This window comes from Rhinoderma darwinii (genome assembly GCF_050947455.1).
Source record: "Rhinoderma darwinii isolate aRhiDar2 chromosome 5 unlocalized genomic scaffold, aRhiDar2.hap1 SUPER_5_unloc_49, whole genome shotgun sequence".
NCBI classification, from domain to species: domain Eukaryota; kingdom Metazoa; phylum Chordata; class Amphibia; order Anura; family Rhinodermatidae; genus Rhinoderma; species Rhinoderma darwinii.
The window spans coordinates 226407-253760 of record NW_027461808.1 but is presented as its reverse complement, the minus strand read 5'-3'; the positions used below and the strand labels follow the sequence as shown (position 1 = coordinate 253760).

Genomic DNA, 27354 nt, shown 5'->3' with positions numbered 1-27354 from the left:
TGTTTCTGTCTTTCTGAAGGGATCTCCCCTTTTAATCCCATTATTTCAACACCTGTTGGACAATGCATGAGTGATAATGAGCTCATTGATTAAATGCAATTAATGAATAGATTGCCACCTCTTGTTGTGTGTCGTCTGTGTTTCTGTGTTTCCGGCATTTCACATTGGAACACCTCATTCACCTTCCTTGTCTTCTCTCCGCCCTCCCTTTTAGGTAAGTTAAAGAGCTGCACCTGAGCCAGCCACTGATTGATTGATTGATTGATTGATTGATTGATTGATTGATTGATTGATTGATTGATTGATGCAGCACAACAGTCAAATAGTGGAGTGGAGTAGGGGAACAGCAAACAGCCAATAAAGCAGCCCGCCCGCTCGCCTGCCCGCCACAATGGACCTACCTGTGTACACTAGATGGATGTGATGGAATGTACTGTCGTCCCTACATTTCAAGAAGAAGTAAGAATTGCAGTTGCAACAAAGCCTTGCTTGCCTACAAAGAGAGCAGCAATTTGGATTTGTTACTATGTTACCTAGAAGAATAACAAACTGTGCAAGGATGGAGGTTGTAGGAGCAAGGAGAAGTTGTCTGTAAAGTTGGTGGATGCCTATTTTCCATTTTGCAGTCCCTTGTCTCCCTCTTGTGGCCTCCTGGAGGCAACTAGCTGTGCAAAAAAAAGACAGCCTGGCGGCCGGCTGTTGCAGTGTTGCCCTCTCAGGCAACACTGAGTGACTGACTGAGCCTCACCGTCTTATATAAAGTTCAGACGGAACTTTGCACGTGTCATAGTGGAGCCCTCAGGATTCCAGAGCCAGCTTTCTGACATCATAATGGGGCCTCAGAGATAAAAGCCTGGGCCCAGGCAGTGTTGGTCAGTGCTGCTCAGCAGGCAGCACTGGACTGGACTGGATTACAGCTGATACAAGGTGTGAAGGAACAAGGGGTGGCTGTGGGCATGCACTTGCTGCCGCTGCCAGTGTTTATCTGCATGGCAGCAGGGCATTTGGGCGTTGCCAGGAAGGCGTTTTTATGTAGATTCCTCCTCTTTCAGCACTGCATTGTGGTGCAAGCAAAAGAAGCAAATCCTGTCTGGCTTCCTCTCCGGCCTTTATTCACCTCCCGTGTAGCTGTGAGTGTGTGAGCCTGCAGGGCCCCATGGAATTGCCTAGAAGTAGGCTGAATCGCTGCAAGGGCTGAACAGCAGTATCGGGCAGGCTCGGGCAACGCGCGGCCCGTTCGGGTTATCGCTTCTCGGCCTTTTGGCTAAGATCAAGTGTAGTATCTGTTCTTATCAGTTTAATATCTGATACGTCCCCTATCTGGGGACCATATATTAAATGGATTTTTAGAACAGGGAGATGGAAATAGAGCTTGCTCTGTCCACTCCACGCATTGACCTGGTATTGCAGTATTTCCAGGACCGGTGCACCCTTTCCTTATGTGTTGACTAAAAGCAGATTCCAAAAGTGTTTTTTGTCTTTGCTATTGTTTCTGTCTTTCTGAAGGGATCTCCCCTTTTAATCCCATTATTTCAACACCTGTTGGACAATGCATGAGTGATAATGAGCTCATTGATTAAATGCAATTAATGAATAGATTGCCACCTCTTGTTGTGTGTCGTCTGTGTTTCTGTGTTTCCGGCATTTCACATTGGAACACCTCATTCACCTTCCTTGTCTTCTCTCCGCCCTCCCTTTTAGGTAAGTTAAAGAGCTGCACCTGAGCCAGCCACTGATTGATTGATTGATTGATTGATTGATTGATTGATTGATGCAGCACAACAGTCAAATAGTGGAGTGGAGTAGGGGAACAGCAAACAGCCAATAAAGCAGCCCGCCCGCTCGCCTGCCCGCCACAATGGACCTACCTGTGTACACTAGATGGATGTGATGGAATGTACTGTCGTCCCTACATTTCAAGAAGAAGTAAGAATTGCAGTTGCAACAAAGCCTTGCTTGCCTACAAAGAGAGCAGCAATTTGGATTTGTTACTATGTTACCTAGAAGAATAACAAACTGTGCAAGGATGGAGGTTGTAGGAACAAGGAGAAGTTGTCTGTAAAGTTGGTGGATGCCTATTTTCCATTTTGCAGTCCCTTGTCTCCCTCTTGTGGCCTCCTGGAGGCAACTAGCTGTGCAAAAAAAAGACAGCCTGGCGGCCGGCTGTTGCAGTGTTGCCCTCTCAGGCAACACTGAGTGACTGACTGAGCCTCACCGTCTTATATAAAGTTCAGACGGAACTTTGCACGTGTCATAGTGGAGCCCTCAGGATTCCAGAGCCAGCTTTCTGACATCATAATGGGGCCTCAGAGATAAAAGCCTGGGCCCAGGCAGTGTTGGTCAGTGCTGCTCAGCAGGCAGCACTGGACTGGACTGGATTACAGCTGATACAAGGTGTGAAGGAACAAGGGGTGGCTGTGGGCATGCACTTGCTGCCGCTGCCAGTGTTTATCTGCATGGCAGCAGGGCATTTGGGCGTTGCCAGGAAGGCGTTTTTATGTAGATTCCTCCTCTTTCAGCACTGCATTGTGGTGCAAGCAAAAGAAGCAAATCCTGTCTGGCTTCCTCTCCGGCCTTTATTCACCTCCCGTGTAGCTGTGAGTGTGTGAGCCTGCAGGGCCCCATGGAATTGCCTAGAAGTAGGCTGAATCGCTGCAAGGGCTGAACAGCAGTATCGGGCAGGCTCGGGCAACGCGCGGCCCGTTCGGGTTATCGCTTCTCGGCCTTTTGGCTAAGATCAAGTGTAGTATCTGTTCTTATCAGTTTAATATCTGATACGTCCCCTATCTGGGGACCATATATTAAATGGATTTTTAGAACAGGGAGATGGAAATAGAGCTTGCTCTGTCCACTCCACGCATTGACCTGGTATTGCAGTATTTCCAGGACCGGTGCACCCTTTCCTTATGTGTTGACTAAAAGCAGATTCCAAAAGTGTTTTTTGTCTTTGCTATTGTTTCTGTCTTTCTGAAGGGATCTCCCCTTTTAATCCCATTATTTCAACACCTGTTGGACAATGCATGAGTGATAATGAGCTCATTGATTAAATGCAATTAATGAATAGATTGCCACCTCTTGTTGTGTGTCGTCTGTGTTTCTGTGTTTCCGGCATTTCACATTGGAACACCTCATTCACCTTCCTTGTCTTCTCTCCGCCCTCCCTTTTAGGTAAGTTAAAGAGCTGCACCTGAGCCAGCCACTGATTGATTGATTGATTGATTGATTGATTGATTGATTGATTGATGCAGCACAACAGTCAAATAGTGGAGTGGAGTAGGGGAACAGCAAACAGCCAATAAAGCAGCCCGCCCGCTCGCCTGCCCGCCACAATGGACCTACCTGTGTACACTAGATGGATGTGATGGAATGTACTGTCGTCCCTACATTTCAAGAAGAAGTAAGAATTGCAGTTGCAACAAAGCCTTGCTTGCCTACAAAGAGAGCAGCAATTTGGATTTGTTACTATGTTACCTAGAAGAATAACAAACTGTGCAAGGATGGAGGTTGTAGAAGCAAGGAGAAGTTGTCTGTAAAGTTGGTGGATGCCTATTTTCCATTTTGCAGTCCCTTGTCTCCCTCTTGTGGCCTCCTGGAGGCAACTAGCTGTGCAAAAAAAAGACAGCCTGGCGGCCGGCTGTTGCAGTGTTGCCCTCTCAGGCAACACTGAGTGACTGACTGAGCCTCACCGTCTTATATAAAGTTCAGACGGAACTTTGCACGTGTCATAGTGGAGCCCTCAGGATTCCAGAGCCAGCTTTCTGACATCATAATGGGGCCTCAGAGATAAAAGCCTGGGCCCAGGCAGTGTTGGTCAGTGCTGCTCAGCAGGCAGCACTGGACTGGACTGGATTACAGCTGATACAAGGTGTGAAGGAACAAGGGGTGGCTGTGGGCATGCACTTGCTGCCGCTGCCAGTGTTTATCTGCATGGCAGCAGGGCATTTGGGCGTTGCCAGGAAGGCGTTTTTATGTAGATTCCTCCTCTTTCAGCACTGCATTGTGGTGCAAGCAAAAGAAGCAAATCCTGTCTGGCTTCCTCTCCGGCCTTTATTCACCTCCCGTGTAGCTGTGAGTGTGTGAGCCTGCAGGGCCCCATGGAATTGCCTAGAAGTAGGCTGAATCGCTGCAAGGGCTGAACAGCAGTATCGGGCAGGCTCGGGCAACGCGCGGCCCGTTCGGGTTATCGCTTCTCGGCCTTTTGGCTAAGATCAAGTGTAGTATCTGTTCTTATCAGTTTAATATCTGATACGTCCCCTATCTGGGGACCATATATTAAATGGATTTTTAGAACAGGGAGATGGAAATAGAGCTTGCTCTGTCCACTCCACGCATTGACCTGGTATTGCAGTATTTCCAGGACCGGTGCACCCTTTCCTTATGTGTTGACTAAAAGCAGATTCCAAAAGTGTTTTTTGTCTTTGCTATTGTTTCTGTCTTTCTGAAGGGATCTCCCCTTTTAATCCCATTATTTCAACACCTGTTGGACAATGCATGAGTGATAATGAGCTCATTGATTAAATGCAATTAATGAATAGATTGCCACCTCTTGTTGTGTGTCGTCTGTGTTTCTGTGTTTCCGGCATTTCACATTGGAACACCTCATTCACCTTCCTTGTCTTCTCTCCGCCCTCCCTTTTAGGTAAGTTAAAGAGCTGCACCTGAGCCAGCCACTGATTGATTGATTGATTGATTGATTGATTGATTGATTGATTGATTGATTGATTGATGCAGCACAACAGTCAAATAGTGGAGTGGAGTAGGGGAACAGCAAACAGCCAATAAAGCAGCCCGCCCGCTCGCCTGCCCGCCACAATGGACCTACCTGTGTACACTAGATGGATGTGATGGAATGTACTGTCGTCCCTACATTTCAAGAAGAAGTAAGAATTGCAGTTGCAACAAAGCCTTGCTTGCCTACAAAGAGAGCAGCAATTTGGATTTGTTACTATGTTACCTAGAAGAATAACAAACTGTGCAAGGATGGAGGTTGTAGGAGCAAGGAGAAGTTGTCTGTAAAGTTGGTGGATGCCTATTTTCCATTTTGCAGTCCCTTGTCTCCCTCTTGTGGCCTCCTGGAGGCAACTAGCTGTGCAAAAAAAAGACAGCCTGGCGGCCGGCTGTTGCAGTGTTGCCCTCTCAGGCAACACTGAGTGACTGACTGAGCCTCACCGTCTTATATAAAGTTCAGACGGAACTTTGCACGTGTCATAGTGGAGCCCTCAGGATTCCAGAGCCAGCTTTCTGACATCATAATGGGGCCTCAGAGATAAAAGCCTGGGCCCAGGCAGTGTTGGTCAGTGCTGCTCAGCAGGCAGCACTGGACTGGACTGGATTACAGCTGATACAAGGTGTGAAGGAACAAGGGGTGGCTGTGGGCATGCACTTGCTGCCGCTGCCAGTGTTTATCTGCATGGCAGCAGGGCATTTGGGTGTTGCCAGGAAGGCGTTTTTATGTAGATTCCTCCTCTTTCAGCACTGCATTGTGGTGCAAGCAAAAGAAGCAAATCCTGTCTGGCTTCCTCTCCGGCCTTTATTCACCTCCCGTGTAGCTGTGAGTGTGTGAGCCTGCAGGGCCCCATGGAATTGCCTAGAAGTAGGCTGAATCGCTGCAAGGGCTGAACAGCAGTATCGGGCAGGCTCGGGCAACGCGCGGCCCGTTCGGGTTATCGCTTCTCGGCCTTTTGGCTAAGATCAAGTGTAGTATCTGTTCTTATCAGTTTAATATCTGATACGTCCCCTATCTGGGGACCATATATTAAATGGATTTTTAGAACAGGGAGATGGAAATAGAGCTTGCTCTGTCCACTCCACGCATTGACCTGGTATTGCAGTATTTCCAGGACCGGTGCACCCTTTCCTTATGTGTTGACTAAAAGCAGATTCCAAAAGTGTTTTTTGTCTTTGCTATTGTTTCTGTCTTTCTGAAGGGATCTCCCCTTTTAATCCCATTATTTCAACACCTGTTGGACAATGCATGAGTGATAATGAGCTCATTGATTAAATGCAATTAATGAATAGATTGCCACCTCTTGTTGTGTGTCGTCTGTGTTTCTGTGTTTCCGGCATTTCACATTGGAACACCTCATTCACCTTCCTTGTCTTCTCTCCGCCCTCCCTTTTAGGTAAGTTAAAGAGCTGCACCTGAGCCAGCCACTGATTGATTGATTGATTGATTGATTGATTGATTGATTGATTGATTGATTGATTGATTGATGCAGCACAACAGTCAAATAGTGGAGTGGAGTAGGGGAACAGCAAACAGCCAATAAAGCAGCCCGCCCGCTCGCCTGCCCGCCACAATGGACCTACCTGTGTACACTAGATGGATGTGATGGAATGTACTGTCGTCCCTACATTTCAAGAAGAAGTAAGAATTGCAGTTGCAACAAAGCCTTGCTTGCCTACAAAGAGAGCAGCAATTTGGATTTGTTACTATGTTACCTAGAAGAATAACAAACTGTGCAAGGATGGAGGTTGTAGGAGCAAGGAGAAGTTGTCTGTAAAGTTGGTGGATGCCTATTTTCCATTTTGCAGTCCCTTGTCTCCCTCTTGTGGCCTCCTGGAGGCAACTAGCTGTGCAAAAAAAAGACAGCCTGGCGGCCGGCTGTTGCAGTGTTGCCCTCTCAGGCAACACTGAGTGACTGACTGAGCCTCACCGTCTTATATAAAGTTCAGACGGAACTTTGCACGTGTCATAGTGGAGCCCTCAGGATTCCAGAGCCAGCTTTCTGACATCATAATGGGGCCTCAGAGATAAAAGCCTGGGCCCAGGCAGTGTTGGTCAGTGCTGCTCAGCAGGCAGCACTGGACTGGACTGGATTACAGCTGATACAAGGTGTGAAGGAACAAGGGGTGGCTGTGGGCATGCACTTGCTGCCGCTGCCAGTGTTTATCTGCATGGCAGCAGGGCATTTGGGCGTTGCCAGGAAGGCGTTTTTATGTAGATTCCTCCTCTTTCAGCACTGCATTGTGGTGCAAGCAAAAGAAGCAAATCCTGTCTGGCTTCCTCTCCGGCCTTTATTCACCTCCCGTGTAGCTGTGAGTGTGTGAGCCTGCAGGGCCCCATGGAATTGCCTAGAAGTAGGCTGAATCGCTGCAAGGGCTGAACAGCAGTATCGGGCAGGCTCGGGCAACGCGCGGCCCGTTCGGGTTATCGCTTCTCGGCCTTTTGGCTAAGATCAAGTGTAGTATCTGTTCTTATCAGTTTAATATCTGATACGTCCCCTATCTGGGGACCATATATTAAATGGATTTTTAGAACAGGGAGATGGAAATAGAGCTTGCTCTGTCCACTCCACGCATTGACCTGGTATTGCAGTATTTCCAGGACCGGTGCACCCTTTCCTTATGTGTTGACTAAAAGCAGATTCCAAAAGTGTTTTTTGTCTTTGCTATTGTTTCTGTCTTTCTGAAGGGATCTCCCCTTTTAATCCCATTATTTCAACACCTGTTGGACAATGCATGAGTGATAATGAGCTCATTGATTAAATGCAATTAATGAATAGATTGCCACCTCTTGTTGTGTGTCGTCTGTGTTTCTGTGTTTCCGGCATTTCACATTGGAACACCTCATTCACCTTCCTTGTCTTCTCTCCGCCCTCCCTTTTAGGTAAGTTAAAGAGCTGCACCTGAGCCAGCCACTGATTGATTGATTGATTGATTGATTGATTGATTGATTGATTGATTGATTGATGCAGCACAACAGTCAAATAGTGGAGTGGAGTAGGGGAACAGCAAACAGCCAATAAAGCAGCCCGCCCGCTCGCCTGCCCGCCACAATGGACCTACCTGTGTACACTAGATGGATGTGATGGAATGTACTGTCGTCCCTACATTTCAAGAAGAAGTAAGAATTGCAGTTGCAACAAAGCCTTGCTTGCCTACAAAGAGAGCAGCAATTTGGATTTGTTACTATGTTACCTAGAAGAATAACAAACTGTGCAAGGATGGAGGTTGTAGGAGCAAGGAGAAGTTGTCTGTAAAGTTGGTGGATGCCTATTTTCCATTTTGCAGTCCCTTGTCTCCCTCTTGTGGCCTCCTGGAGGCAACTAGCTGTGCAAAAAAAAGACAGCCTGGCGGCCGGCTGTTGCAGTGTTGCCCTCTCAGGCAACACTGAGTGACTGACTGAGCCTCACCGTCTTATATAAAGTTCAGACGGAACTTTGCACGTGTCATAGTGGAGCCCTCAGGATTCCAGAGCCAGCTTTCTGACATCATAATGGGGCCTCAGAGATAAAAGCCTGGGCCCAGGCAGTGTTGGTCAGTGCTGCTCAGCAGGCAGCACTGGACTGGACTGGATTACAGCTGATACAAGGTGTGAAGGAACAAGGGGTGGCTGTGGGCATGCACTTGCTGCCGCTGCCAGTGTTTATCTGCATGGCAGCAGGGCATTTGGGCGTTGCCAGGAAGGCGTTTTTATGTAGATTCCTCCTCTTTCAGCACTGCATTGTGGTGCAAGCAAAAGAAGCAAATCCTGTCTGGCTTCCTCTCCGGCCTTTATTCACCTCCCGTGTAGCTGTGAGTGTGTGAGCCTGCAGGGCCCCATGGAATTGCCTAGAAGTAGGCTGAATCGCTGCAAGGGCTGAACAGCAGTATCGGGCAGGCTCGGGCAACGCGCGGCCCGTTCGGGTTATCGCTTCTCGGCCTTTTGGCTAAGATCAAGTGTAGTATCTGTTCTTATCAGTTTAATATCTGATACGTCCCCTATCTGGGGACCATATATTAAATGGATTTTTAGAACAGGGAGATGGAAATAGAGCTTGCTCTGTCCACTCCACGCATTGACCTGGTATTGCAGTATTTCCAGGACCGGTGCACCCTTTCCTTATGTGTTGACTAAAAGCAGATTCCAAAAGTGTTTTTTGTCTTTGCTATTGTTTCTGTCTTTCTGAAGGGATCTCCCCTTTTAATCCCATTATTTCAACACCTGTTGGACAATGCATGAGTGATAATGAGCTCATTGATTAAATGCAATTAATGAATAGATTGCCACCTCTTGTTGTGTGTCGTCTGTGTTTCTGTGTTTCCGGCATTTCACATTGGAACACCTCATTCACCTTCCTTGTCTTCTCTCCGCCCTCCCTTTTAGGTAAGTTAAAGAGCTGCACCTGAGCCAGCCACTGATTGATTGATTGATTGATTGATTGATTGATTGATGCAGCACAACAGTCAAATAGTGGAGTGGAGTAGGGGAACAGCAAACAGCCAATAAAGCAGCCCGCCCGCTCGCCTGCCCGCCACAATGGACCTACCTGTGTACACTAGATGGATGTGATGGAATGTACTGTCGTCCCTACATTTCAAGAAGAAGTAAGAATTGCAGTTGCAACAAAGCCTTGCTTGCCTACAAAGAGAGCAGCAATTTGGATTTGTTACTATGTTACCTAGAAGAATAACAAACTGTGCAAGGATGGAGGTTGTAGGAGCAAGGAGAAGTTGTCTGTAAAGTTGGTGGATGCCTATTTTCCATTTTGCAGTCCCTTGTCTCCCTCTTGTGGCCTCCTGGAGGCAACTAGCTGTGCAAAAAAAAGACAGCCTGGCGGCCGGCTGTTGCAGTGTTGCCCTCTCAGGCAACACTGAGTGACTGACTGAGCCTCACCGTCTTATATAAAGTTCAGACGGAACTTTGCACGTGTCATAGTGGAGCCCTCAGGATTCCAGAGCCAGCTTTCTGACATCATAATGGGGCCTCAGAGATAAAAGCCTGGGCCCAGGCAGTGTTGGTCAGTGCTGCTCAGCAGGCAGCACTGGACTGGACTGGATTACAGCTGATACAAGGTGTGAAGGAACAAGGGGTGGCTGTGGGCATGCACTTGCTGCCGCTGCCAGTGTTTATCTGCATGGCAGCAGGGCATTTGGGCGTTGCCAGGAAGGCGTTTTTATGTAGATTCCTCCTCTTTCAGCACTGCATTGTGGTGCAAGCAAAAGAAGCAAATCCTGTCTGGCTTCCTCTCCGGCCTTTATTCACCTCCCGTGTAGCTGTGAGTGTGTGAGCCTGCAGGGCCCCATGGAATTGCCTAGAAGTAGGCTGAATCGCTGCAAGGGCTGAACAGCAGTATCGGGCAGGCTCGGGCAACGCGCGGCCCGTTCGGGTTATCGCTTCTCGGCCTTTTGGCTAAGATCAAGTGTAGTATCTGTTCTTATCAGTTTAATATCTGATACGTCCCCTATCTGGGGACCATATATTAAATGGATTTTTAGAACAGGGAGATGGAAATAGAGCTTGCTCTGTCCACTCCACGCATTGACCTGGTATTGCAGTATTTCCAGGCAGGTGCACCCTTTCCTTATGTGTTGACTAAAAGCAGATTCCAAAAGTGTTTTTTGTCTTTGCTATTGTTTCTGTCTTTCTGAAGGGATCTCCCCTTTTAATCCCATTATTTCAACACCTGTTGGACAATGCATGAGTGATAATGAGCTCATTGATTAAATGCAATTAATGAATAGATTGCCACCTCTTGTTGTGTGTCGTCTGTGTTTCTGTGTTTCCGGCATTTCACATTGGAACACCTCATTCACCTTCCTTGTCTTCTCTCCGCCCTCCCTTTTAGGTAAGTTAAAGAGCTGCACCTGAGCCAGCCACTGATTGATTGATTGATTGATTGATTGATTGATTGATTGATTGATTGATTGATTGATTGATTGATGCAGCACAACAGTCAAATAGTGGAGTGGAGTAGGGGAACAGCAAACAGCCAATAAAGCAGCCCGCCCGCTCGCCTGCCCGCCACAATGGACCTACCTGTGTACACTAGATGGATGTGATGGAATGTACTGTCGTCCCTACATTTCAAGAAGAAGTAAGAATTGCAGTTGCAACAAAGCCTTGCTTGCCTACAAAGAGAGCAGCAATTTGGATTTGTTACTATGTTACCTAGAAGAATAACAAACTGTGCAAGGATGGAGGTTGTAGGAGCAAGGAGAAGTTGTCTGTAAAGTTGGTGGATGCCTATTTTCCATTTTGCAGTCCCTTGTCTCCCTCTTGTGGCCTCCTGGAGGCAACTAGCTGTGCAAAAAAAAGACAGCCTGGCGGCCGGCTGTTGCAGTGTTGCCCTCTCAGGCAACACTGAGTGACTGACTGAGCCTCACCGTCTTATATAAAGTTCAGACGGAACTTTGCACGTGTCATAGTGGAGCCCTCAGGATTCCAGAGCCAGCTTTCTGACATCATAATGGGGCCTCAGAGATAAAAGCCTGGGCCCAGGCAGTGTTGGTCAGTGCTGCTCAGCAGGCAGCACTGGACTGGACTGGATTACAGCTGATACAAGGTGTGAAGGAACAAGGGGTGGCTGTGGGCATGCACTTGCTGCCGCTGCCAGTGTTTATCTGCATGGCAGCAGGGCATTTGGGCGTTGCCAGGAAGGCGTTTTTATGTAGATTCCTCCTCTTTCAGCACTGCATTGTGGTGCAAGCAAAAGAAGCAAATCCTGTCTGGCTTCCTCTCCGGCCTTTATTCACCTCCCGTGTAGCTGTGAGTGTGTGAGCCTGCAGGGCCCCATGGAATTGCCTAGAAGTAGGCTGAATCGCTGCAAGGGCTGAACAGCAGTATCGGGCAGGCTCGGGCAACGTGCGGCCCGTTCGGGTTATCGCTTCTCGGCCTTTTGGCTAAGATCAAGTGTAGTATCTGTTCTTATCAGTTTAATATCTGATACGTCCCCTATCTGGGGACCATATATTAAATGGATTTTTAGAACAGGGAGATGGAAATAGAGCTTGCTCTGTCCACTCCACGCATTGACCTGGTATTGCAGTATTTCCAGGACCGGTGCACCCTTTCCTTATGTGTTGACTAAAAGCAGATTCCAAAAGTGTTTTTTGTCTTTGCTATTGTTTCTGTCTTTCTGAAGGGATCTCCCCTTTTAATCCCATTATTTCAACACCTGTTGGACAATGCATGAGTGATAATGAGCTCATTGATTAAATGCAATTAATGAATAGATTGCCACCTCTTGTTGTGTGTCGTCTGTGTTTCTGTGTTTCCGGCATTTCACATTGGAACACCTCATTCACCTTCCTTGTCTTCTCTCCGCCCTCCCTTTTAGGTAAGTTAAAGAGCTGCACCTGAGCCAGCCACTGATTGATTGATTGATTGATTGATTGATTGATTGATTGATTGATTGATGCAGCACAACAGTCAAATAGTGGAGTGGAGTAGGGGAACAGCAAACAGCCAATAAAGCAGCCCGCCCGCTCGCCTGCCCGCCACAATGGACCTACCTGTGTACACTAGATGGATGTGATGGAATGTACTGTCGTCCCTACATTTCAAGAAGAAGTAAGAATTGCAGTTGCAACAAAGCCTTGCTTGCCTACAAAGAGAGCAGCAATTTGGATTTGTTACTATGTTACCTAGAAGAATAACAAACTGTGCAAGGATGGAGGTTGTAGGAGCAAGGAGAAGTTGTCTGTAAAGTTGGTGGATGCCTATTTTCCATTTTGCAGTCCCTTGTCTCCCTCTTGTGGCCTCCTGGAGGCAACTAGCTGTGCAAAAAAAAGACAGCCTGGCGGCCGGCTGTTGCAGTGTTGCCCTCTCAGGCAACACTGAGTGACTGACTGAGCCTCACCGTCTTATATAAAGTTCAGACGGAACTTTGCACGTGTCATAGTGGAGCCCTCAGGATTCCAGAGCCAGCTTTCTGACATCATAATGGGGCCTCAGAGATAAAAGCCTGGGCCCAGGCAGTGTTGGTCAGTGCTGCTCAGCAGGCAGCACTGGACTGGACTGGATTACAGCTGATACAAGGTGTGAAGGAACAAGGGGTGGCTGTGGGCATGCACTTGCTGCCGCTGCCAGTGTTTATCTGCATGGCAGCAGGGCATTTGGGCGTTGCCAGGAAGGCGTTTTTATGTAGATTCCTCCTCTTTCAGCACTGCATTGTGGTGCAAGCAAAAGAAGCAAATCCTGTCTGGCTTCCTCTCCGGCCTTTATTCACCTCCCGTGTAGCTGTGAGTGTGTGAGCCTGCAGGGCCCCATGGAATTGCCTAGAAGTAGGCTGAATCGCTGCAAGGGCTGAACAGCAGTATCGGGCAGGCTCGGGCAACGCGCGGCCCGTTCGGGTTATCGCTTCTCGGCCTTTTGGCTAAGATCAAGTGTAGTATCTGTTCTTATCAGTTTAATATCTGATACGTCCCCTATCTGGGGACCATATATTAAATGGATTTTTAGAACAGGGAGATGGAAATAGAGCTTGCTCTGTCCACTCCACGCATTGACCTGGTATTGCAGTATTTCCAGGACCGGTGCACCCTTTCCTTATGTGTTGACTAAAAGCAGATTCCAAAAGTGTTTTTTGTCTTTGCTATTGTTTCTGTCTTTCTGAAGGGATCTCCCCTTTTAATCCCATTATTTCAACACCTGTTGGACAATGCATGAGTGATAATGAGCTCATTGATTAAATGCAATTAATGAATAGATTGCCACCTCTTGTTGTGTGTCGTCTGTGTTTCTGTGTTTCCGGCATTTCACATTGGAACACCTCATTCACCTTCCTTGTCTCCTCTCCGCCCTCCCTTTTAGGTAAGTTAAAGAGCTGCACCTGAGCCAGCCACTGATTGATTGATTGATTGATTGATTGATTGATTGATTGATTGATTGATGCAGCACAACAGTCAAATAGTGGAGTGGAGTAGGGGAACAGCAAACAGCCAATAAAGCAGCCCGCCCGCTCGCCTGCCCGCCACAATGGACCTACCTGTGTACACTAGATGGATGTGATGGAATGTACTGTCGTCCCTACATTTCAAGAAGAAGTAAGAATTGCAGTTGCAACAAAGCCTTGCTTGCCTACAAAGAGAGCAGCAATTTGGATTTGTTACTATGTTACCTAGAAGAATAACAAACTGTGCAAGGATGGAGGTTGTAGGAGCAAGGAGAAGTTGTCTGTAAAGTTGGTGGATGCCTATTTTCCATTTTGCAGTCCCTTGTCTCCCTCTTGTGGCCTCCTGGAGGCAACTAGCTGTGCAAAAAAAAGACAGCCTGGCGGCCGGCTGTTGCAGTGTTGCCCTCTCAGGCAACACTGAGTGACTGACTGAGCCTCACCGTCTTATATAAAGTTCAGACGGAACTTTGCACGTGTCATAGTGGAGCCCTCAGGATTCCAGAGCCAGCTTTCTGACATCATAATGGGGCCTCAGAGATAAAAGCCTGGGCCCAGGCAGTGTTGGTCAGTGCTGCTCAGCAGGCAGCACTGGACTGGACTGGATTACAGCTGATACAAGGTGTGAAGGAACAAGGGGTGGCTGTGGGCATGCACTTGCTGCCGCTGCCAGTGTTTATCTGCATGGCAGCAGGGCATTTGGGCGTTGCCAGGAAGGCGTTTTTATGTAGATTCCTCCTCTTTCAGCACTGCATTGTGGTGCAAGCAAAAGAAGCAAATCCTGTCTGGCTTCCTCTCCGGCCTTTATTCACCTCCCGTGTAGCTGTGAGTGTGTGAGCCTGCAGGGCCCCATGGAATTGCCTAGAAGTAGGCTGAATCGCTGCAAGGGCTGAACAGCAGTATCGGGCAGGCTCGGGCAACGCGCGGCCCGTTCGGGTTATCGCTTCTCGGCCTTTTGGCTAAGATCAAGTGTAGTATCTGTTCTTATCAGTTTAATATCTGATACGTCCCCTATCTGGGGACCATATATTAAATGGATTTTTAGAACAGGGAGATGGAAATAGAGCTTGCTCTGTCCACTCCACGCATTGACCTGGTATTGCAGTATTTCCAGGACCGGTGCACCCTTTCCTTATGTGTTGACTAAAAGCAGATTCCAAAAGTGTTTTTTGTCTTTGCTATTGTTTCTGTCTTTCTGAAGGGATCTCCCCTTTTAATCCCATTATTTCAACACCTGTTGGACAATGCATGAGTGATAATGAGCTCATTGATTAAATGCAATTAATGAATAGATTGCCACCTCTTGTTGTGTGTCGTCTGTGTTTCTGTGTTTCCGGCATTTCACATTGGAACACCTCATTCACCTTCCTTGTCTTCTCTCCGCCCTCCCTTTTAGGTAAGTTAAAGAGCTGCACCTGAGCCAGCCACTGATTGATTGATTGATTGATTGATTGATTGATTGATTGATGCAGCACAACAGTCAAATAGTGGAGTGGAGTAGGGGAACAGCAAACAGCCAATAAAGCAGCCCGCCCGCTCGCCTGCCCGCCACAATGGACCTACCTGTGTACACTAGATGGATGTGATGGAATGTACTGTCGTCCCTACATTTCAAGAAGAAGTAAGAATTGCAGTTGCAACAAAGCCTTGCTTGCCTACAAAGAGAGCAGCAATTTGGATTTGTTACTATGTTACCTAGAAGAATAACAAACTGTGCAAGGATGGAGGTTGTAGGAGCAAGGAGAAGTTGTCTGTAAAGTTGGTGGATGCCTATTTTCCATTTTGCAGTCCCTTGTCTCCCTCTTGTGGCCTCCTGGAGGCAACTAGCTGTGCAAAAAAAAGACAGCCTGGCGGCCGGCTGTTGCAGTGTTGCCCTCTCAGGCAACACTGAGTGACTGACTGAGCCTCACCGTCTTATATAAAGTTCAGACGGAACTTTGCACGTGTCATAGTGGAGCCCTCAGGATTCCAGAGCCAGCTTTCTGACATCATAATGGGGCCTCAGAGATAAAAGCCTGGGCCCAGGCAGTGTTGGTCAGTGCTGCTCAGCAGGCAGCACTGGACTGGACTGGATTACAGCTGATACAAGGTGTGAAGGAACAAGGGGTGGCTGTGGGCATGCACTTGCTGCCGCTGCCAGTGTTTATCTGCATGGCAGCAGGGCATTTGGGCGTTGCCAGGAAGGCGTTTTTATGTAGATTCCTCCTCTTTCAGCACTGCATTGTGGTGCAAGCAAAAGAAGCAAATCCTGTCTGGCTTCCTCTCCGGCCTTTATTCACCTCCCGTGTAGCTGTGAGTGTGTGAGCCTGCAGGGCCCCATGGAATTGCCTAGAAGTAGGCTGAATCGCTGCAAGGGCTGAACAGCAGTATCGGGCAGGCTCGGGCAACGCGCGGCCCGTTCGGGTTATCGCTTCTCGGCCTTTTGGCTAAGATCAAGTGTAGTATCTGTTCTTATCAGTTTAATATCTGATACGTCCCCTATCTGGGGACCATATATTAAATGGATTTTTAGAACAGGGAGATGGAAATAGAGCTTGCTCTGTCCACTCCACGCATTGACCTGGTATTGCAGTATTTCCAGGACCGGTGCACCCTTTCCTTATGTGTTGACTAAAAGCAGATTCCAAAAGTGTTTTTTGTCTTTGCTATTGTTTCTGTCTTTCTGAAGGGATCTCCCCTTTTAATCCCATTATTTCAACACCTGTTGGACAATGCATGAGTGATAATGAGCTCATTGATTAAATGCAATTAATGAATAGATTGCCACCTCTTGTTGTGTGTCGTCTGTGTTTCTGTGTTTCCGGCATTTCACATTGGAACACCTCATTCACCTTCCTTGTCTTCTCTCCGCCCTCCCTTTTAGGTAAGTTAAAGAGCTGCACCTGAGCCAGCCACTGATTGATTGATTGATTGATTGATTGATTGATTGATTGATTGATTGATTGATTGATTGATTGATGCAGCACAACAGTCAAATAGTGGAGTGGAGTAGGGGAACAGCAAACAGCCAATAAAGCAGCCCGCCCGCTCGCCTGCCCGCCACAATGGACCTACCTGTGTACACTAGATGGATGTGATGGAATGTACTGTCGTCCCTACATTTCAAGAAGAAGTAAGAATTGCAGTTGCAACAAAGCCTTGCTTGCCTACAAAGAGAGCAGCAATTTGGATTTGTTACTATGTTACCTAGAAGAATAACAAACTGTGCAAGGATGGAGGTTGTAGGAGCAAGGAGAAGTTGTCTGTAAAGTTGGTGGATGCCTATTTTCCATTTTGCAGTCCCTTGTCTCCCTCTTGTGGCCTCCTGGAGGCAACTAGCTGTGCAAAAAAAAGACAGCCTGGCGGCCGGCTGTTGCAGTGTTGCCCTCTCAGGCAACACTGAGTGACTGACTGAGCCTCACCGTCTTATATAAAGTTCAGACGGAACTTTGCACGTGTCATAGTGGAGCCCTCAGGATTCCAGAGCCAGCTTTCTGACATCATAATGGGGCCTCAGAGATAAAAGCCTGGGCCCAGGCAGTGTTGGTCAGTGCTGCTCAGCAGGCAGCACTGGACTGGACTGGATTACAGCTGATACAAGGTGTGAAGGAACAAGGGGTGGCTGTGGGCATGCACTTGCTGCCGCTGCCAGTGTTTATCTGCATGGCAGCAGGGCATTTGGGCGTTGCCAGGAAGGCGTTTTTATGTAGATTCCTCCTCTTTCAGCACTGCATTGTGGTGCAAGCAAAAGAAGCAAATCCTGTCTGGCTTCCTCTCCGGCCTTTATTCACCTCCCGTGTAGCTGTGAGTGTGTGAGCCTGCAGGGCCCCATGGAATTGCCTAGAAGTAGGCTGAATCGCTGCAAGGGCTGAACAGCAGTATCGGGCAGGCTCGGGCAACGCGCGGCCCGTTCGGGTTATCGCTTCTCGGCCTTTTGGCTAAGATCAAGTGTAGTATCTGTTCTTATCAGTTTAATATCTGATACGTCCCCTATCTGGGGACCATATATTAAATGGATTTTTAGAACAGGGAGATGGAAATAGAGCTTGCTCTGTCCACTCCACGCATTGACCTGGTATTGCAGTATTTCCAGGACCGGTGCACCCTTTCCTTATGTGTTGACTAAAAGCAGATTCCAAAAGTGTTTTTTGTCTTTGCTATTGTTTCTGTCTTTCTGAAGGGATCTCCCCTTTTAATCCCATTATTTCAACACCTGTTGGACAATGCATGAGTGATAATGAGCTCATTGATTAAATGCAATTAATGAATAGATTGCCACCTCTTGTTGTGTGTCGTCTGTGTTTCTGTGTTTCCGGCATTTCACATTGGAACACCTCATTCACCTTCCTTGTCTCCTCTCCGCCCTCCCTTTTAGGTAAGTTAAAGAGCTGCACCTGAGCCAGCCACTGATTGATTGATTGATTGATTGATTGATTGATTGATTGATTGATTGATGCAGCACAACAGTCAAATAGTGGAGTGGAGTAGGGGAACAGCAAACAGCCAATAAAGCAGCCCGCCCGCTCGCCTGCCCGCCACAATGGACCTACCTGTGTACACTAGATGGATGTGATGGAATGTACTGTCGTCCCTACATTTCAAGAAGAAGTAAGAATTGCAGTTGCAACAAAGCCTTGCTTGCCTACAAAGAGAGCAGCAATTTGGATTTGTTACTATGTTACCTAGAAGAATAACAAACTGTGCAAGGATGGAGGTTGTAGGAGCAAGGAGAAGTTGTCTGTAAAGTTGGTGGATGCCTATTTTCCATTTTGCAGTCCCTTGTCTCCCTCTTGTGGCCTCCTGGAGGCAACTAGCTGTGCAAAAAAAAGACAGCCTGGCGGCCGGCTGTTGCAGTGTTGCCCTCTCAGGCAACACTGAGTGACTGACTGAGCCTCACCGTCTTATATAAAGTTCAGACGGAACTTTGCACGTGTCATAGTGGAGCCCTCAGGATTCCAGAGCCAGCTTTCTGACATCATAATGGGGCCTCAGAGATAAAAGCCTGGGCCCAGGCAGTGTTGGTCAGTGCTGCTCAGCAGGCAGCACTGGACTGGACTGGATTACAGCTGATACAAGGTGTGAAGGAACAAGGGGTGGCTGTGGGCATGCACTTGCTGCCGCTGCCAGTGTTTATCTGCATGGCAGCAGGGCATTTGGGCGTTGCCAGGAAGGCGTTTTTATGTAGATTCCTCCTCTTTCAGCACTGCATTGTGGTGCAAGCAAAAGAAGCAAATCCTGTCTGGCTTCCTCTCCGGCCTTTATTCACCTCCCGTGTAGCTGTGAGTGTGTGAGCCTGCAGGGCCCCATGGAATTGCCTAGAAGTAGGCTGAATCGCTGCAAGGGCTGAACAGCAGTATCGGGCAGGCTCGGGCAACGCGCGGCCCGTTCGGGTTATCGCTTCTCGGCCTTTTGGCTAAGATCAAGTGTAGTATCTGTTCTTATCAGTTTAATATCTGATACGTCCCCTATCTGGGGACCATATATTAAATGGATTTTTAGAACAGGGAGATGGAAATAGAGCTTGCTCTGTCCACTCCACGCATTGACCTGGTATTGCAGTATTTCCAGGACCGGTGCACCCTTTCCTTATGTGTTGACTAAAAGCAGATTCCAAAAGTGTTTTTTGTCTTTGCTATTGTTTCTGTCTTTCTGAAGGGATCTCCCCTTTTAATCCCATTATTTCAACACCTGTTGGACAATGCATGAGTGATAATGAGCTCATTGATTAAATGCAATTAATGAATAGATTGCCACCTCTTGTTGTGTGTCGTCTGTGTTTCTGTGTTTCCGGCATTTCACATTGGAACACCTCATTCACCTTCCTTGTCTTCTCTCCGCCCTCCCTTTTAGGTAAGTTAAAGAGCTGCACCTGAGCCAGCCACTGATTGATTGATTGATTGATTGATTGATTGATTGATTGATTGATGCAGCACAACAGTCAAATAGTGGAGTGGAGTAGGGGAACAGCAAACAGCCAATAAAGCAGCCCGCCCGCTCGCCTGCCCGCCACAATGGACCTACCTGTGTACACTAGATGGATGTGATGGAATGTACTGTCGTCCCTACATTTCAAGAAGAAGTAAGAATTGCAGTTGCAACAAAGCCTTGCTTGCCTACAAAGAGAGCAGCAATTTGGATTTGTTACTATGTTACCTAGAAGAATAACAAACTGTGCAAGGATGGAGGTTGTAGGAGCAAGGAGAAGTTGTCTGTAAAGTTGGTGGATGCCTATTTTCCATTTTGCAGTCCCTTGTCTCCCTCTTGTGGCCTCCTGGAGGCAACTAGCTGTGCAAAAAAAAGACAGCCTGGCGGCCGGCTGTTGCAGTGTTGCCCTCTCAGGCAACACTGAGTGACTGACTGAGCCTCACCGTCTTATATAAAGTTCAGACGGAACTTTGCACGTGTCATAGTGGAGCCCTCAGGATTCCAGAGCCAGCTTTCTGACATCATAATGGGGCCTCAGAGATAAAAGCCTGGGCCCAGGCAGTGTTGGTCAGTGCTGCTCAGCAGGCAGCACTGGACTGGACTGGATTACAGCTGATACAAGGTGTGAAGGAACAAGGGGTGGCTGTGGGCATGCACTTGCTGCCGCTGCCAGTGTTTATCTGCATGGCAGCAGGGCATTTGGGCGTTGCCAGGAAGGCGTTTTTATGTAGATTCCTCCTCTTTCAGCACTGCATTGTGGTGCAAGCAAAAGAAGCAAATCCTGTCTGGCTTCCTCTCCGGCCTTTATTCACCTCCCGTGTAGCTGTGAGTGTGTGAGCCTGCAGGGCCCCATGGAATTGCCTAGAAGTAGGCTGAATCGCTGCAAGGGCTGAACAGCAGTATCGGGCAGGCTCGGGCAACGCGCGGCCCGTTTGGGTTATCGCTTCTCGGCCTTTTGGCTAAGATCAAGTGTAGTATCTGTTCTTATCAGTTTAATATCTGATACGTCCCCTATCTGGGGACCATATATTAAATGGATTTTTAGAACAGGGAGATGGAAATAGAGCTTGCTCTGTCCACTCCACGCATTGACCTGGTATTGCAGTATTTCCAGGACCGGTGCACCCTTTCCTTATGTGTTGACTAAAAGCAGATTCCAAAAGTGTTTTTTGTCTTTGCTATTGTTTCTGTCTTTCTGAAGGGATCTCCCCTTTTAATCCCATTATTTCAACACCTGTTGGACAATGCATGAGTGATAATGAGCTCATTGATTAAATGCAATTAATGAATAGATTGCCACCTCTTGTTGTGTGTCGTCTGTGTTTCTGTGTTTCCGGCATTTCACATTGGAACACCTCATTCACCTTCCTTGTCTTCTCTCCGCCCTCCCTTTTAGGTAAGTTAAAGAGCTGCACCTGAGCCAGCCACTGATTGATTGATTGATTGATTGATTGATTGATTGATTGATTGATTGATGCAGCACAACAGTCAAATAGTGGAGTGGAGTAGGGGAACAGCAAACAGCCAATAAAGCAGCCCGCCCGCTCGCCTGCCCGCCACAATGGACCTACCTGTGTACACTAGATGGATGTGATGGAATGTACTGTCGTCCCTACATTTCAAGAAGAAGTAAGAATTGCAGTTGCAACAAAGCCTTGCTTGCCTACAAAGAGAGCAGCAATTTTGATTTGTTACTATGTTACCTAGAAGAATAACAAACTGTGCAAGGATGGAGGTTGTAGGAGCAAGGAGAAGTTGTCTGTAAAGTTGGTGGATGCCTATTTTCCATTTTGCAGTCCCTTGTCTCCCTCTTGTGGCCTCCTGGAGGCAACTAGCTGTGCAAAAAAAAAGACAGCCTGGCGGCCGGCTGTTGCAGTGTTGCCCTCTCAGGCAACACTGAGTGACTGACTGAGCCTCACCGTCTTATATAAAGTTCAGACGGAACTTTGCACGTGTCATAGTGGAGCCCTCAGGATTCCAGAGCCAGCTTTCTGACATCATAATGGGGCCTCAGAGATAAAAGCCTGGGCCCAGGCAGTGTTGGTCAGTGCTGCTCAGCAGGCAGCACTGGACTGGACTGGATTACAGCTGATACAAGGTGTGAAGGAACAAGGGGTGGCTGTGGGCATGCACTTGCTGCCGCTGCCAGTGTTTATCTGCATGGCAGCAGGGCATTTGGGCGTTGCCAGGAAGGCGTTTTTATGTAGATTCCTCCTCTTTCAGCACTGCATTGTGGTGCAAGCAAAAGAAGCAAATCCTGTCTGGCTTCCTCTCCGGCCTTTATTCACCTCCCGTGTAGCTGTGAGTGTGTGAGCCTGCAGGGCCCCATGGAATTGCCTAGAAGTAGGCTGAATCGCTGCAAGGGCTGAACAGCAGTATCGGGCAGGCTCGGGCAACGCGCGGCCCGTTCGGGTTATCGCTTCTCGGCCTTTTGGCTAAGATCAAGTGTAGTATCTGTTCTTATCAGTTTAATATCTGATACGTCCCCTATCTGGGGACCATATATTAAATGGATTTTTAGAACAGGGAGATGGAAATAGAGCTTGCTCTGTCCACTCCACGCATTGACCTGGTATTGCAGTATTTCCAGGACCGGTGCACCCTTTCCTTATGTGTTGACTAAAAGCAGATTCCAAAAGTGTTTTTTGTCTTTGCTATTGCTTCTGTCTTTCTGAAGGGATCTCCCCTTTTAATCCCATTATTTCAACACCTGTTGGACAATGCATGAGTGATAATGAGCTCATTGATTAAATGCAATTAATGAATAGATTGCCACCTCTTGTTGTGTGTCGTCTGTGTTTCTGTGTTTCCGGCATTTCACATTGGAACACCTCATTCACCTTCCTTGTCTTCTCTCCGCCCTCCCTTTTAGGTAAGTTAAAGAGCTGCACCTGAGCCAGCCACTGATTGATTGATTGATTGATTGATTGATTGATTGATTGATTGATTGATTGATTGATTGATTGATGCAGCACAACAGTCAAATAGTGGAGTGGAGTAGGGGAACAGCAAACAGCCAATAAAGCAGCCCGCCCGCTCGCCTGCCCGCCACAATGGACCTACCTGTGTACACTAGATGGATGTGATGGAATGTACAGTCGTCCCTACATTTCAAGAAGAAGTAAGAATTGCAGTTGCAACAAAGCCTTGCTTGCCTACAAAGAGAGCAGCAATTTGGATTTGTTACTATGTTACCTAGAAGAATAACAAACTGTGCAAGGATGGAGGTTGTAGGAGCAAGGAGAAGTTGTCTGTAAAGTTGGTGGATGCCTATTTTCCATTTTGCAGTCCCTTGTCTCCCTCTTGTGGCCTCCTGGAGGCAACTAGCTGTGCAAAAAAAAGACAGCCTGGCGGCCGGCTGTTGCAGTGTTGCCCTCTCAGGCAACACTGAGTGACTGACTGAGCCTCACCGTCTTATATAAAGTTCAGACGGAACTTTGCACGTGTCATAGTGGAGCCCTCAGGATTCCAGAGCCAGCTTTCTGACATCATAATGGGGCCTCAGAGATAAAAGCCTGGGCCCAGGCAGTGTTGGTCAGTGCTGCTCAGCAGGCAGCACTGGACTGGACTGGATTACAGCTGATACAAGGTGTGAAGGAACAAGGGGTGGCTGTGGGCATGCACTTGCTGCCGCTGCCAGTGTTTATCTGCATGGCAGCAGGGCATTTGGGCGTTGCCAGGAAGGCGTTTTTATGTAGATTCCTCCTCTTTCAGCACTGCATTGTGGTGCAAGCAAAAGAAGCAAATCCTGTCTGGCTTCCTCTCCGGCCTTTATTCACCTCCCGTGTAGCTGTGAGTGTGTGAGCCTGCAGGGCCCCATGGAATTGCCTAGAAGTAGGCTGAATCGCTGCAAGGGCTGAACAGCAGTATCGGGCAGGCTCGGGCAACGCGCGGCCCGTTCGGGTTATCGCTTCTCGGCCTTTTGGCTAAGATCAAGTGTAGTATCTGTTCTTATCAGTTTAATATCTGATACGTCCCCTATCTGGGGACCATATATTAAATGGATTTTTAGAACAGGGAGATGGAAATAGAGCTTGCTCTGTCCACTCCACGCATTGACCTGGTATTGCAGTATTTCCAGGACCGGTGCACCCTTTCCTTATGTGTTGACTAAAAGCAGATTCCAAAAGTGTTTTTTGTCTTTGCTATTGTTTCTGTCTTTCTGAAGGGATCTCCCCTTTTAATCCCATTATTTCAACACCTGTTGGACAATGCATGAGTGATAATGAGCTCATTGATTAAATGCAATTAATGAATAGATTGCCACCTCTTGTTGTGTGTCGTCTGTGTTTCTGTGTTTCCGGCATTTCACATTGGAACACCTCATTCACCTTCCTTGTCTTCTCTCCGCCCTCCCTTTTAGGTAAGTTAAAGAGCTGCACCTGAGCCAGCCACTGATTGATTGATTGATTGATTGATTGATTGATTGATTGATTGATTGATGCAGCACAACAGTCAAATAGTGGAGTGGAGTAGGGGAACAGCAAACAGCCAATAAAGCAGCCCGCCCGCTCGCCTGCCCGCCACAATGGACCTACCTGTGTACACTAGATGGATGTGATGGAATGTACTGTCGTCCCTACATTTCAAGAAGAAGTAAGAATTGCAGTTGCAACAAAGCCTTGCTTGCCTACAAAGAGAGCAGCAATTTGGATTTGTTACTATGTTACCTAGAAGAATAACAAACTGTGCAAGGATGGAGGTTGTAGGAGCAAGGAGAAGTTGTCTGTAAAGTTGGTGGATGCCTATTTTCCATTTTGCAGTCCCTTGTCTCCCTCTTGTGGCCTCCTGGAGGCAACTAGCTGTGCAAAAAAAAGACAGCCTGGCGGCCGGCTGTTGCAGTGTTGCCCTCTCAGGCAACACTGAGTGACTGACTGAGCCTCACCGTCTTATATAAAGTTCAGACGGAACTTTGCACGTGTCATAGTGGAGCCCTCAGGATTCCAGAGCCAGCTTTCTGACATCATAATGGGGCCTCAGAGATAAAAGCCTGGGCCCAGGCAGTGTTGGTCAGTGCTGCTCAGCAGGCAGCACTGGACTGGACTGGATTACAGCTGATACAAGGTGTGAAGGAACAAGGGGTGGCTGTGGGCATGCACTTGCTGCCGCTGCCAGTGTTTATCTGCATGGCAGCAGGGCATTTGGGCGTTGCCAGGAAGGCGTTTTTATGTAGATTCCTCCTCTTTCAGCACTGCATTGTGGTGCAAGCAAAAGAAGCAAATCCTGTCTGGCTTCCTCTCCGGCCTTTATTCACCTCCCGTGTAGCTGTGAGTGTGTGAGCCTGCAGGGCCCCATGGAATTGCCTAGAAGTAGGCTGAATCGCTGCAAGGGCTGAACAGCAGTATCGGGCAGGCTCGGGCAACGCGCGGCCCGTTCGGGTTATCGCTTCTCGGCCTTTTGGCTAAGCTCAAGTGTAGTATCTGTTCTTATCAGTTTAATATCTGATACGTCCCCTATCTGGGGACCATATATTAAATGGATTTTTAGAACAGGGAGATGGAAATAGAGCTTGCTCTGTCCACTCCACGCATTGACCTGGTATTGCAGTATTTCCAGGACCGGTGCACCCTTTCCTTATGTGTTGACTAAAAGCAGATTCCAAAAGTGTTTTTTTGTCTTTGCTATTGTTTCTGTCTTTCTGAAGGGATCTCCCCTTTTAATCCCATTATTTCAACACCTGTTGGACAATGCATGAGTGATAATGAGCTCATTGATTAAATGCAATTAATGAATAGATTGCCACCTCTTGTTGTGTGTCGTCTGTGTTTCTGTGTTTCCGGCATTTCACATTGGAACACCTCATTCACCTTCCTTGTCTTCTCTCCGCCCTCCCTTTTAGGTAAGTTAAAGAGCTGCACCTGAGCCAGCCACTGATTGATTGATTGATTGATTGATTGATTGATTGATTGATTGATTGATTGATGCAGCACAACAGTCAAATAGTGGAGTGGAGTAGGGGAACAGCAAACAGCCAATAAAGCAGCCCGCCCGCTCGCCTGCCCGCCACAATGGACCTACCTGTGTACACTAGATGGATGTGATGGAATGTACTGTCGTCCCTACATTTCAAGAAGAAGTAAGAATTGCAGTTGCAACAAAGCCTTGCTTGCCTACAAAGAGAGCAGCAATTTGGATTTGTTACTATGTTACCTAGAAGAATAACAAACTGTGCAAGGATGGAGGTTGTAGGAGCAAGGAGAAGTTGTCTGTAAAGTTGGTGGATGCCTATTTTCCATTTTGCAGTCCCTTGTCTCCCTCTTGTGGCCTCCTGGAGGCAACTAGCTGTGCAAAAAAAAGACAGCCTGGCGGCCGGCTGTTGCAGTGTTGCCCTCTCAGGCAACACTGAGTGACTGACTGAGCCTCACCGTCTTATATAAAGTTCAGACGGAACTTTGCACGTGTCATAGTGGAGCCCTCAGGATTCCAGAGCCAGCTTTCTGACATCATAATGGGGCCTCAGAGATAAAAGCCTGGGCCCAGGCAGTGTTGGTCAGTGCTGCTCAGCAGGCAGCACTGGACTGGACTGGATTACAGCTGATACAAGGTGTGAAGGAACAAGGGGTGGCTGTGGGCATGCACTTGCTGCCGCTGCCAGTGTTTATCTGCATGGCAGCAGGGCATTTGGGCGTTGCCAGGAAGGCGTTTTTATGTAGATTCCTCCTCTTTCAGCACTGCATTGTGGTGCAAGCAAAAGAAGCAAATCCTGTCTGGCTTCCTCTCCGGCCTTTATTCACCTCCCGTGTAGCTGTGAGTGTGTGAGCCTGCAGGGCCCCATGGAATTGCCTAGAAGTAGGCTGAATCGCTGCAAGGGCTGAACAGCAGTATCGGGCAGGCTCGGGCAACGCGCGGCCCGTTCGGGTTATCGCTTCTCGGCCTTTTGGCTAAGATCAAGTGTAGTATCTGTTCTTATCAGTTTAATATCTGATACGTCCCCTATCTGGGGACCATATATTAAATGGATTTTTAGAACAGGGAGATGGAAATAGAGCTTGCTCTGTCCACTCCACGCATTGACCTGGTATTGCAGTATTTCCAGGACCGGTGCACCCTTTCCTTATGTGTTGACTAAAAGCAGATTCCAAAAGTGTTTTTTGTCTTTGCTATTGTTTCTGTCTTTCTGAAGGGATCTCCCCTTTTAATCCCATTATTTCAACACCTGTTGGACAATGCATGAGTGATAATGAGCTCATTGATTAAATGCAATTAATGAATAGATTGCCACCTCTTGTTGTGTGTCGTCTGTGTTTCTGTGTTTCCGGCATTTCACATTGGAACACCTCATTCACCTTCCTTGTCTTCTCTCCGCCCTCCCTTTTAGGTAAGTTAAAGAGCTGCACCTGAGCCAGCCACTGATTGATTGATTGATTGATTGATTGATTGATTGATTGATTGATTGATTGATTGATTGATTGATTGATGCAGCACAACAGTCAAATAGTGGAGTGGAGTAGGGGAACAGCAAACAGCCAATAAAGCAGCCCGCCCGCTCGCCTGCCCGCCACAATGGACCTACCTGTGTACACTAGATGGATGTGATGGAATGTACTGTCGTCCCTACATTTCAAGAAGAAGTAAGAATTGCAGTTGCAACAAAGCCTTGCTTGCCTACAAAGAGAGCAGCAATTTGGATTTGTTACTATGTTACCTAGAAGAATAACAAACTGTGCAAGGATGGAGGTTGTAGGAGCAAGGAGAAGTTGTCTGTAAAGTTGGTGGATGCCTATTTTCCATTTTGCAGTCCCTTGTCTCCCTCTTGTGGCCTCCTGGAGGCAACTAGCTGTGCAAAAAAAAGACAGCCTGGCGGCCGGCTGTTGCAGTGTTGCCCTCTCAGGCAAAACTGAGTGACTGACTGAGC

The 27354-nt window shown here is 47.7% G+C and overlaps 18 non-coding genes across 18 annotated transcripts; all 18 read left to right on the top strand.

The window, feature by feature from the left end:
* Positions 1–1244: 1244 nt before the first annotated feature.
* Positions 1245–1435, top strand: LOC142695898 (U2 spliceosomal RNA). The gene has a single exon (XR_012863914.1). It is a non-coding gene; the product is annotated as a U2 spliceosomal RNA (small nuclear RNA).
* A 1276-nt stretch (positions 1436–2711) lies between these two features.
* LOC142695897 (U2 spliceosomal RNA) lies at positions 2712–2902 on the top strand. Its single transcript, XR_012863913.1, has one exon. It is a non-coding gene; the product is annotated as a U2 spliceosomal RNA (small nuclear RNA).
* Positions 2903–4182: 1280 nt separating this feature from the next.
* LOC142695896 (U2 spliceosomal RNA) lies at positions 4183–4373 on the top strand. Its single transcript, XR_012863912.1, has one exon. It is a non-coding gene; the product is annotated as a U2 spliceosomal RNA (small nuclear RNA).
* A 1292-nt stretch (positions 4374–5665) lies between these two features.
* Positions 5666–5856, top strand: LOC142695895 (U2 spliceosomal RNA). Its single transcript, XR_012863911.1, has one exon. It is a non-coding gene; the product is annotated as a U2 spliceosomal RNA (small nuclear RNA).
* A 1296-nt stretch (positions 5857–7152) lies between these two features.
* Positions 7153–7343, top strand: LOC142695894 (U2 spliceosomal RNA). The gene has a single exon (XR_012863910.1). It is a non-coding gene; the product is annotated as a U2 spliceosomal RNA (small nuclear RNA).
* A 1288-nt stretch (positions 7344–8631) lies between these two features.
* Positions 8632–8822, top strand: LOC142695893 (U2 spliceosomal RNA). The gene has a single exon (XR_012863909.1). It is a non-coding gene; the product is annotated as a U2 spliceosomal RNA (small nuclear RNA).
* Positions 8823–10094: 1272 nt separating this feature from the next.
* On the top strand, positions 10095–10284 carry LOC142696068 (U2 spliceosomal RNA). Its single transcript, XR_012864067.1, has one exon. It is a non-coding gene; the product is annotated as a U2 spliceosomal RNA (small nuclear RNA).
* A 1300-nt stretch (positions 10285–11584) lies between these two features.
* Positions 11585–11775, top strand: LOC142695892 (U2 spliceosomal RNA). Its single transcript, XR_012863908.1, has one exon. It is a non-coding gene; the product is annotated as a U2 spliceosomal RNA (small nuclear RNA).
* Positions 11776–13059: 1284 nt separating this feature from the next.
* LOC142695891 (U2 spliceosomal RNA) lies at positions 13060–13250 on the top strand. Its single transcript, XR_012863907.1, has one exon. It is a non-coding gene; the product is annotated as a U2 spliceosomal RNA (small nuclear RNA).
* Positions 13251–14534: 1284 nt separating this feature from the next.
* LOC142695890 (U2 spliceosomal RNA) lies at positions 14535–14725 on the top strand. Its single transcript, XR_012863906.1, has one exon. It is a non-coding gene; the product is annotated as a U2 spliceosomal RNA (small nuclear RNA).
* A 1276-nt stretch (positions 14726–16001) lies between these two features.
* On the top strand, positions 16002–16192 carry LOC142695889 (U2 spliceosomal RNA). The gene has a single exon (XR_012863905.1). It is a non-coding gene; the product is annotated as a U2 spliceosomal RNA (small nuclear RNA).
* A 1300-nt stretch (positions 16193–17492) lies between these two features.
* Positions 17493–17683, top strand: LOC142695886 (U2 spliceosomal RNA). The gene has a single exon (XR_012863903.1). It is a non-coding gene; the product is annotated as a U2 spliceosomal RNA (small nuclear RNA).
* Positions 17684–18967: 1284 nt separating this feature from the next.
* LOC142695885 (U2 spliceosomal RNA) lies at positions 18968–19158 on the top strand. The gene has a single exon (XR_012863902.1). It is a non-coding gene; the product is annotated as a U2 spliceosomal RNA (small nuclear RNA).
* A 1280-nt stretch (positions 19159–20438) lies between these two features.
* Positions 20439–20629, top strand: LOC142695884 (U2 spliceosomal RNA). The gene has a single exon (XR_012863901.1). It is a non-coding gene; the product is annotated as a U2 spliceosomal RNA (small nuclear RNA).
* Positions 20630–21914: 1285 nt separating this feature from the next.
* LOC142695883 (U2 spliceosomal RNA) lies at positions 21915–22105 on the top strand. The gene has a single exon (XR_012863900.1). It is a non-coding gene; the product is annotated as a U2 spliceosomal RNA (small nuclear RNA).
* A 1300-nt stretch (positions 22106–23405) lies between these two features.
* Positions 23406–23596, top strand: LOC142695882 (U2 spliceosomal RNA). Its single transcript, XR_012863899.1, has one exon. It is a non-coding gene; the product is annotated as a U2 spliceosomal RNA (small nuclear RNA).
* Positions 23597–24880: 1284 nt separating this feature from the next.
* On the top strand, positions 24881–25071 carry LOC142696074 (U2 spliceosomal RNA). Its single transcript, XR_012864073.1, has one exon. It is a non-coding gene; the product is annotated as a U2 spliceosomal RNA (small nuclear RNA).
* A 1289-nt stretch (positions 25072–26360) lies between these two features.
* LOC142695881 (U2 spliceosomal RNA) lies at positions 26361–26551 on the top strand. The gene has a single exon (XR_012863898.1). It is a non-coding gene; the product is annotated as a U2 spliceosomal RNA (small nuclear RNA).
* Positions 26552–27354: the final 803 nt, after the last annotated feature.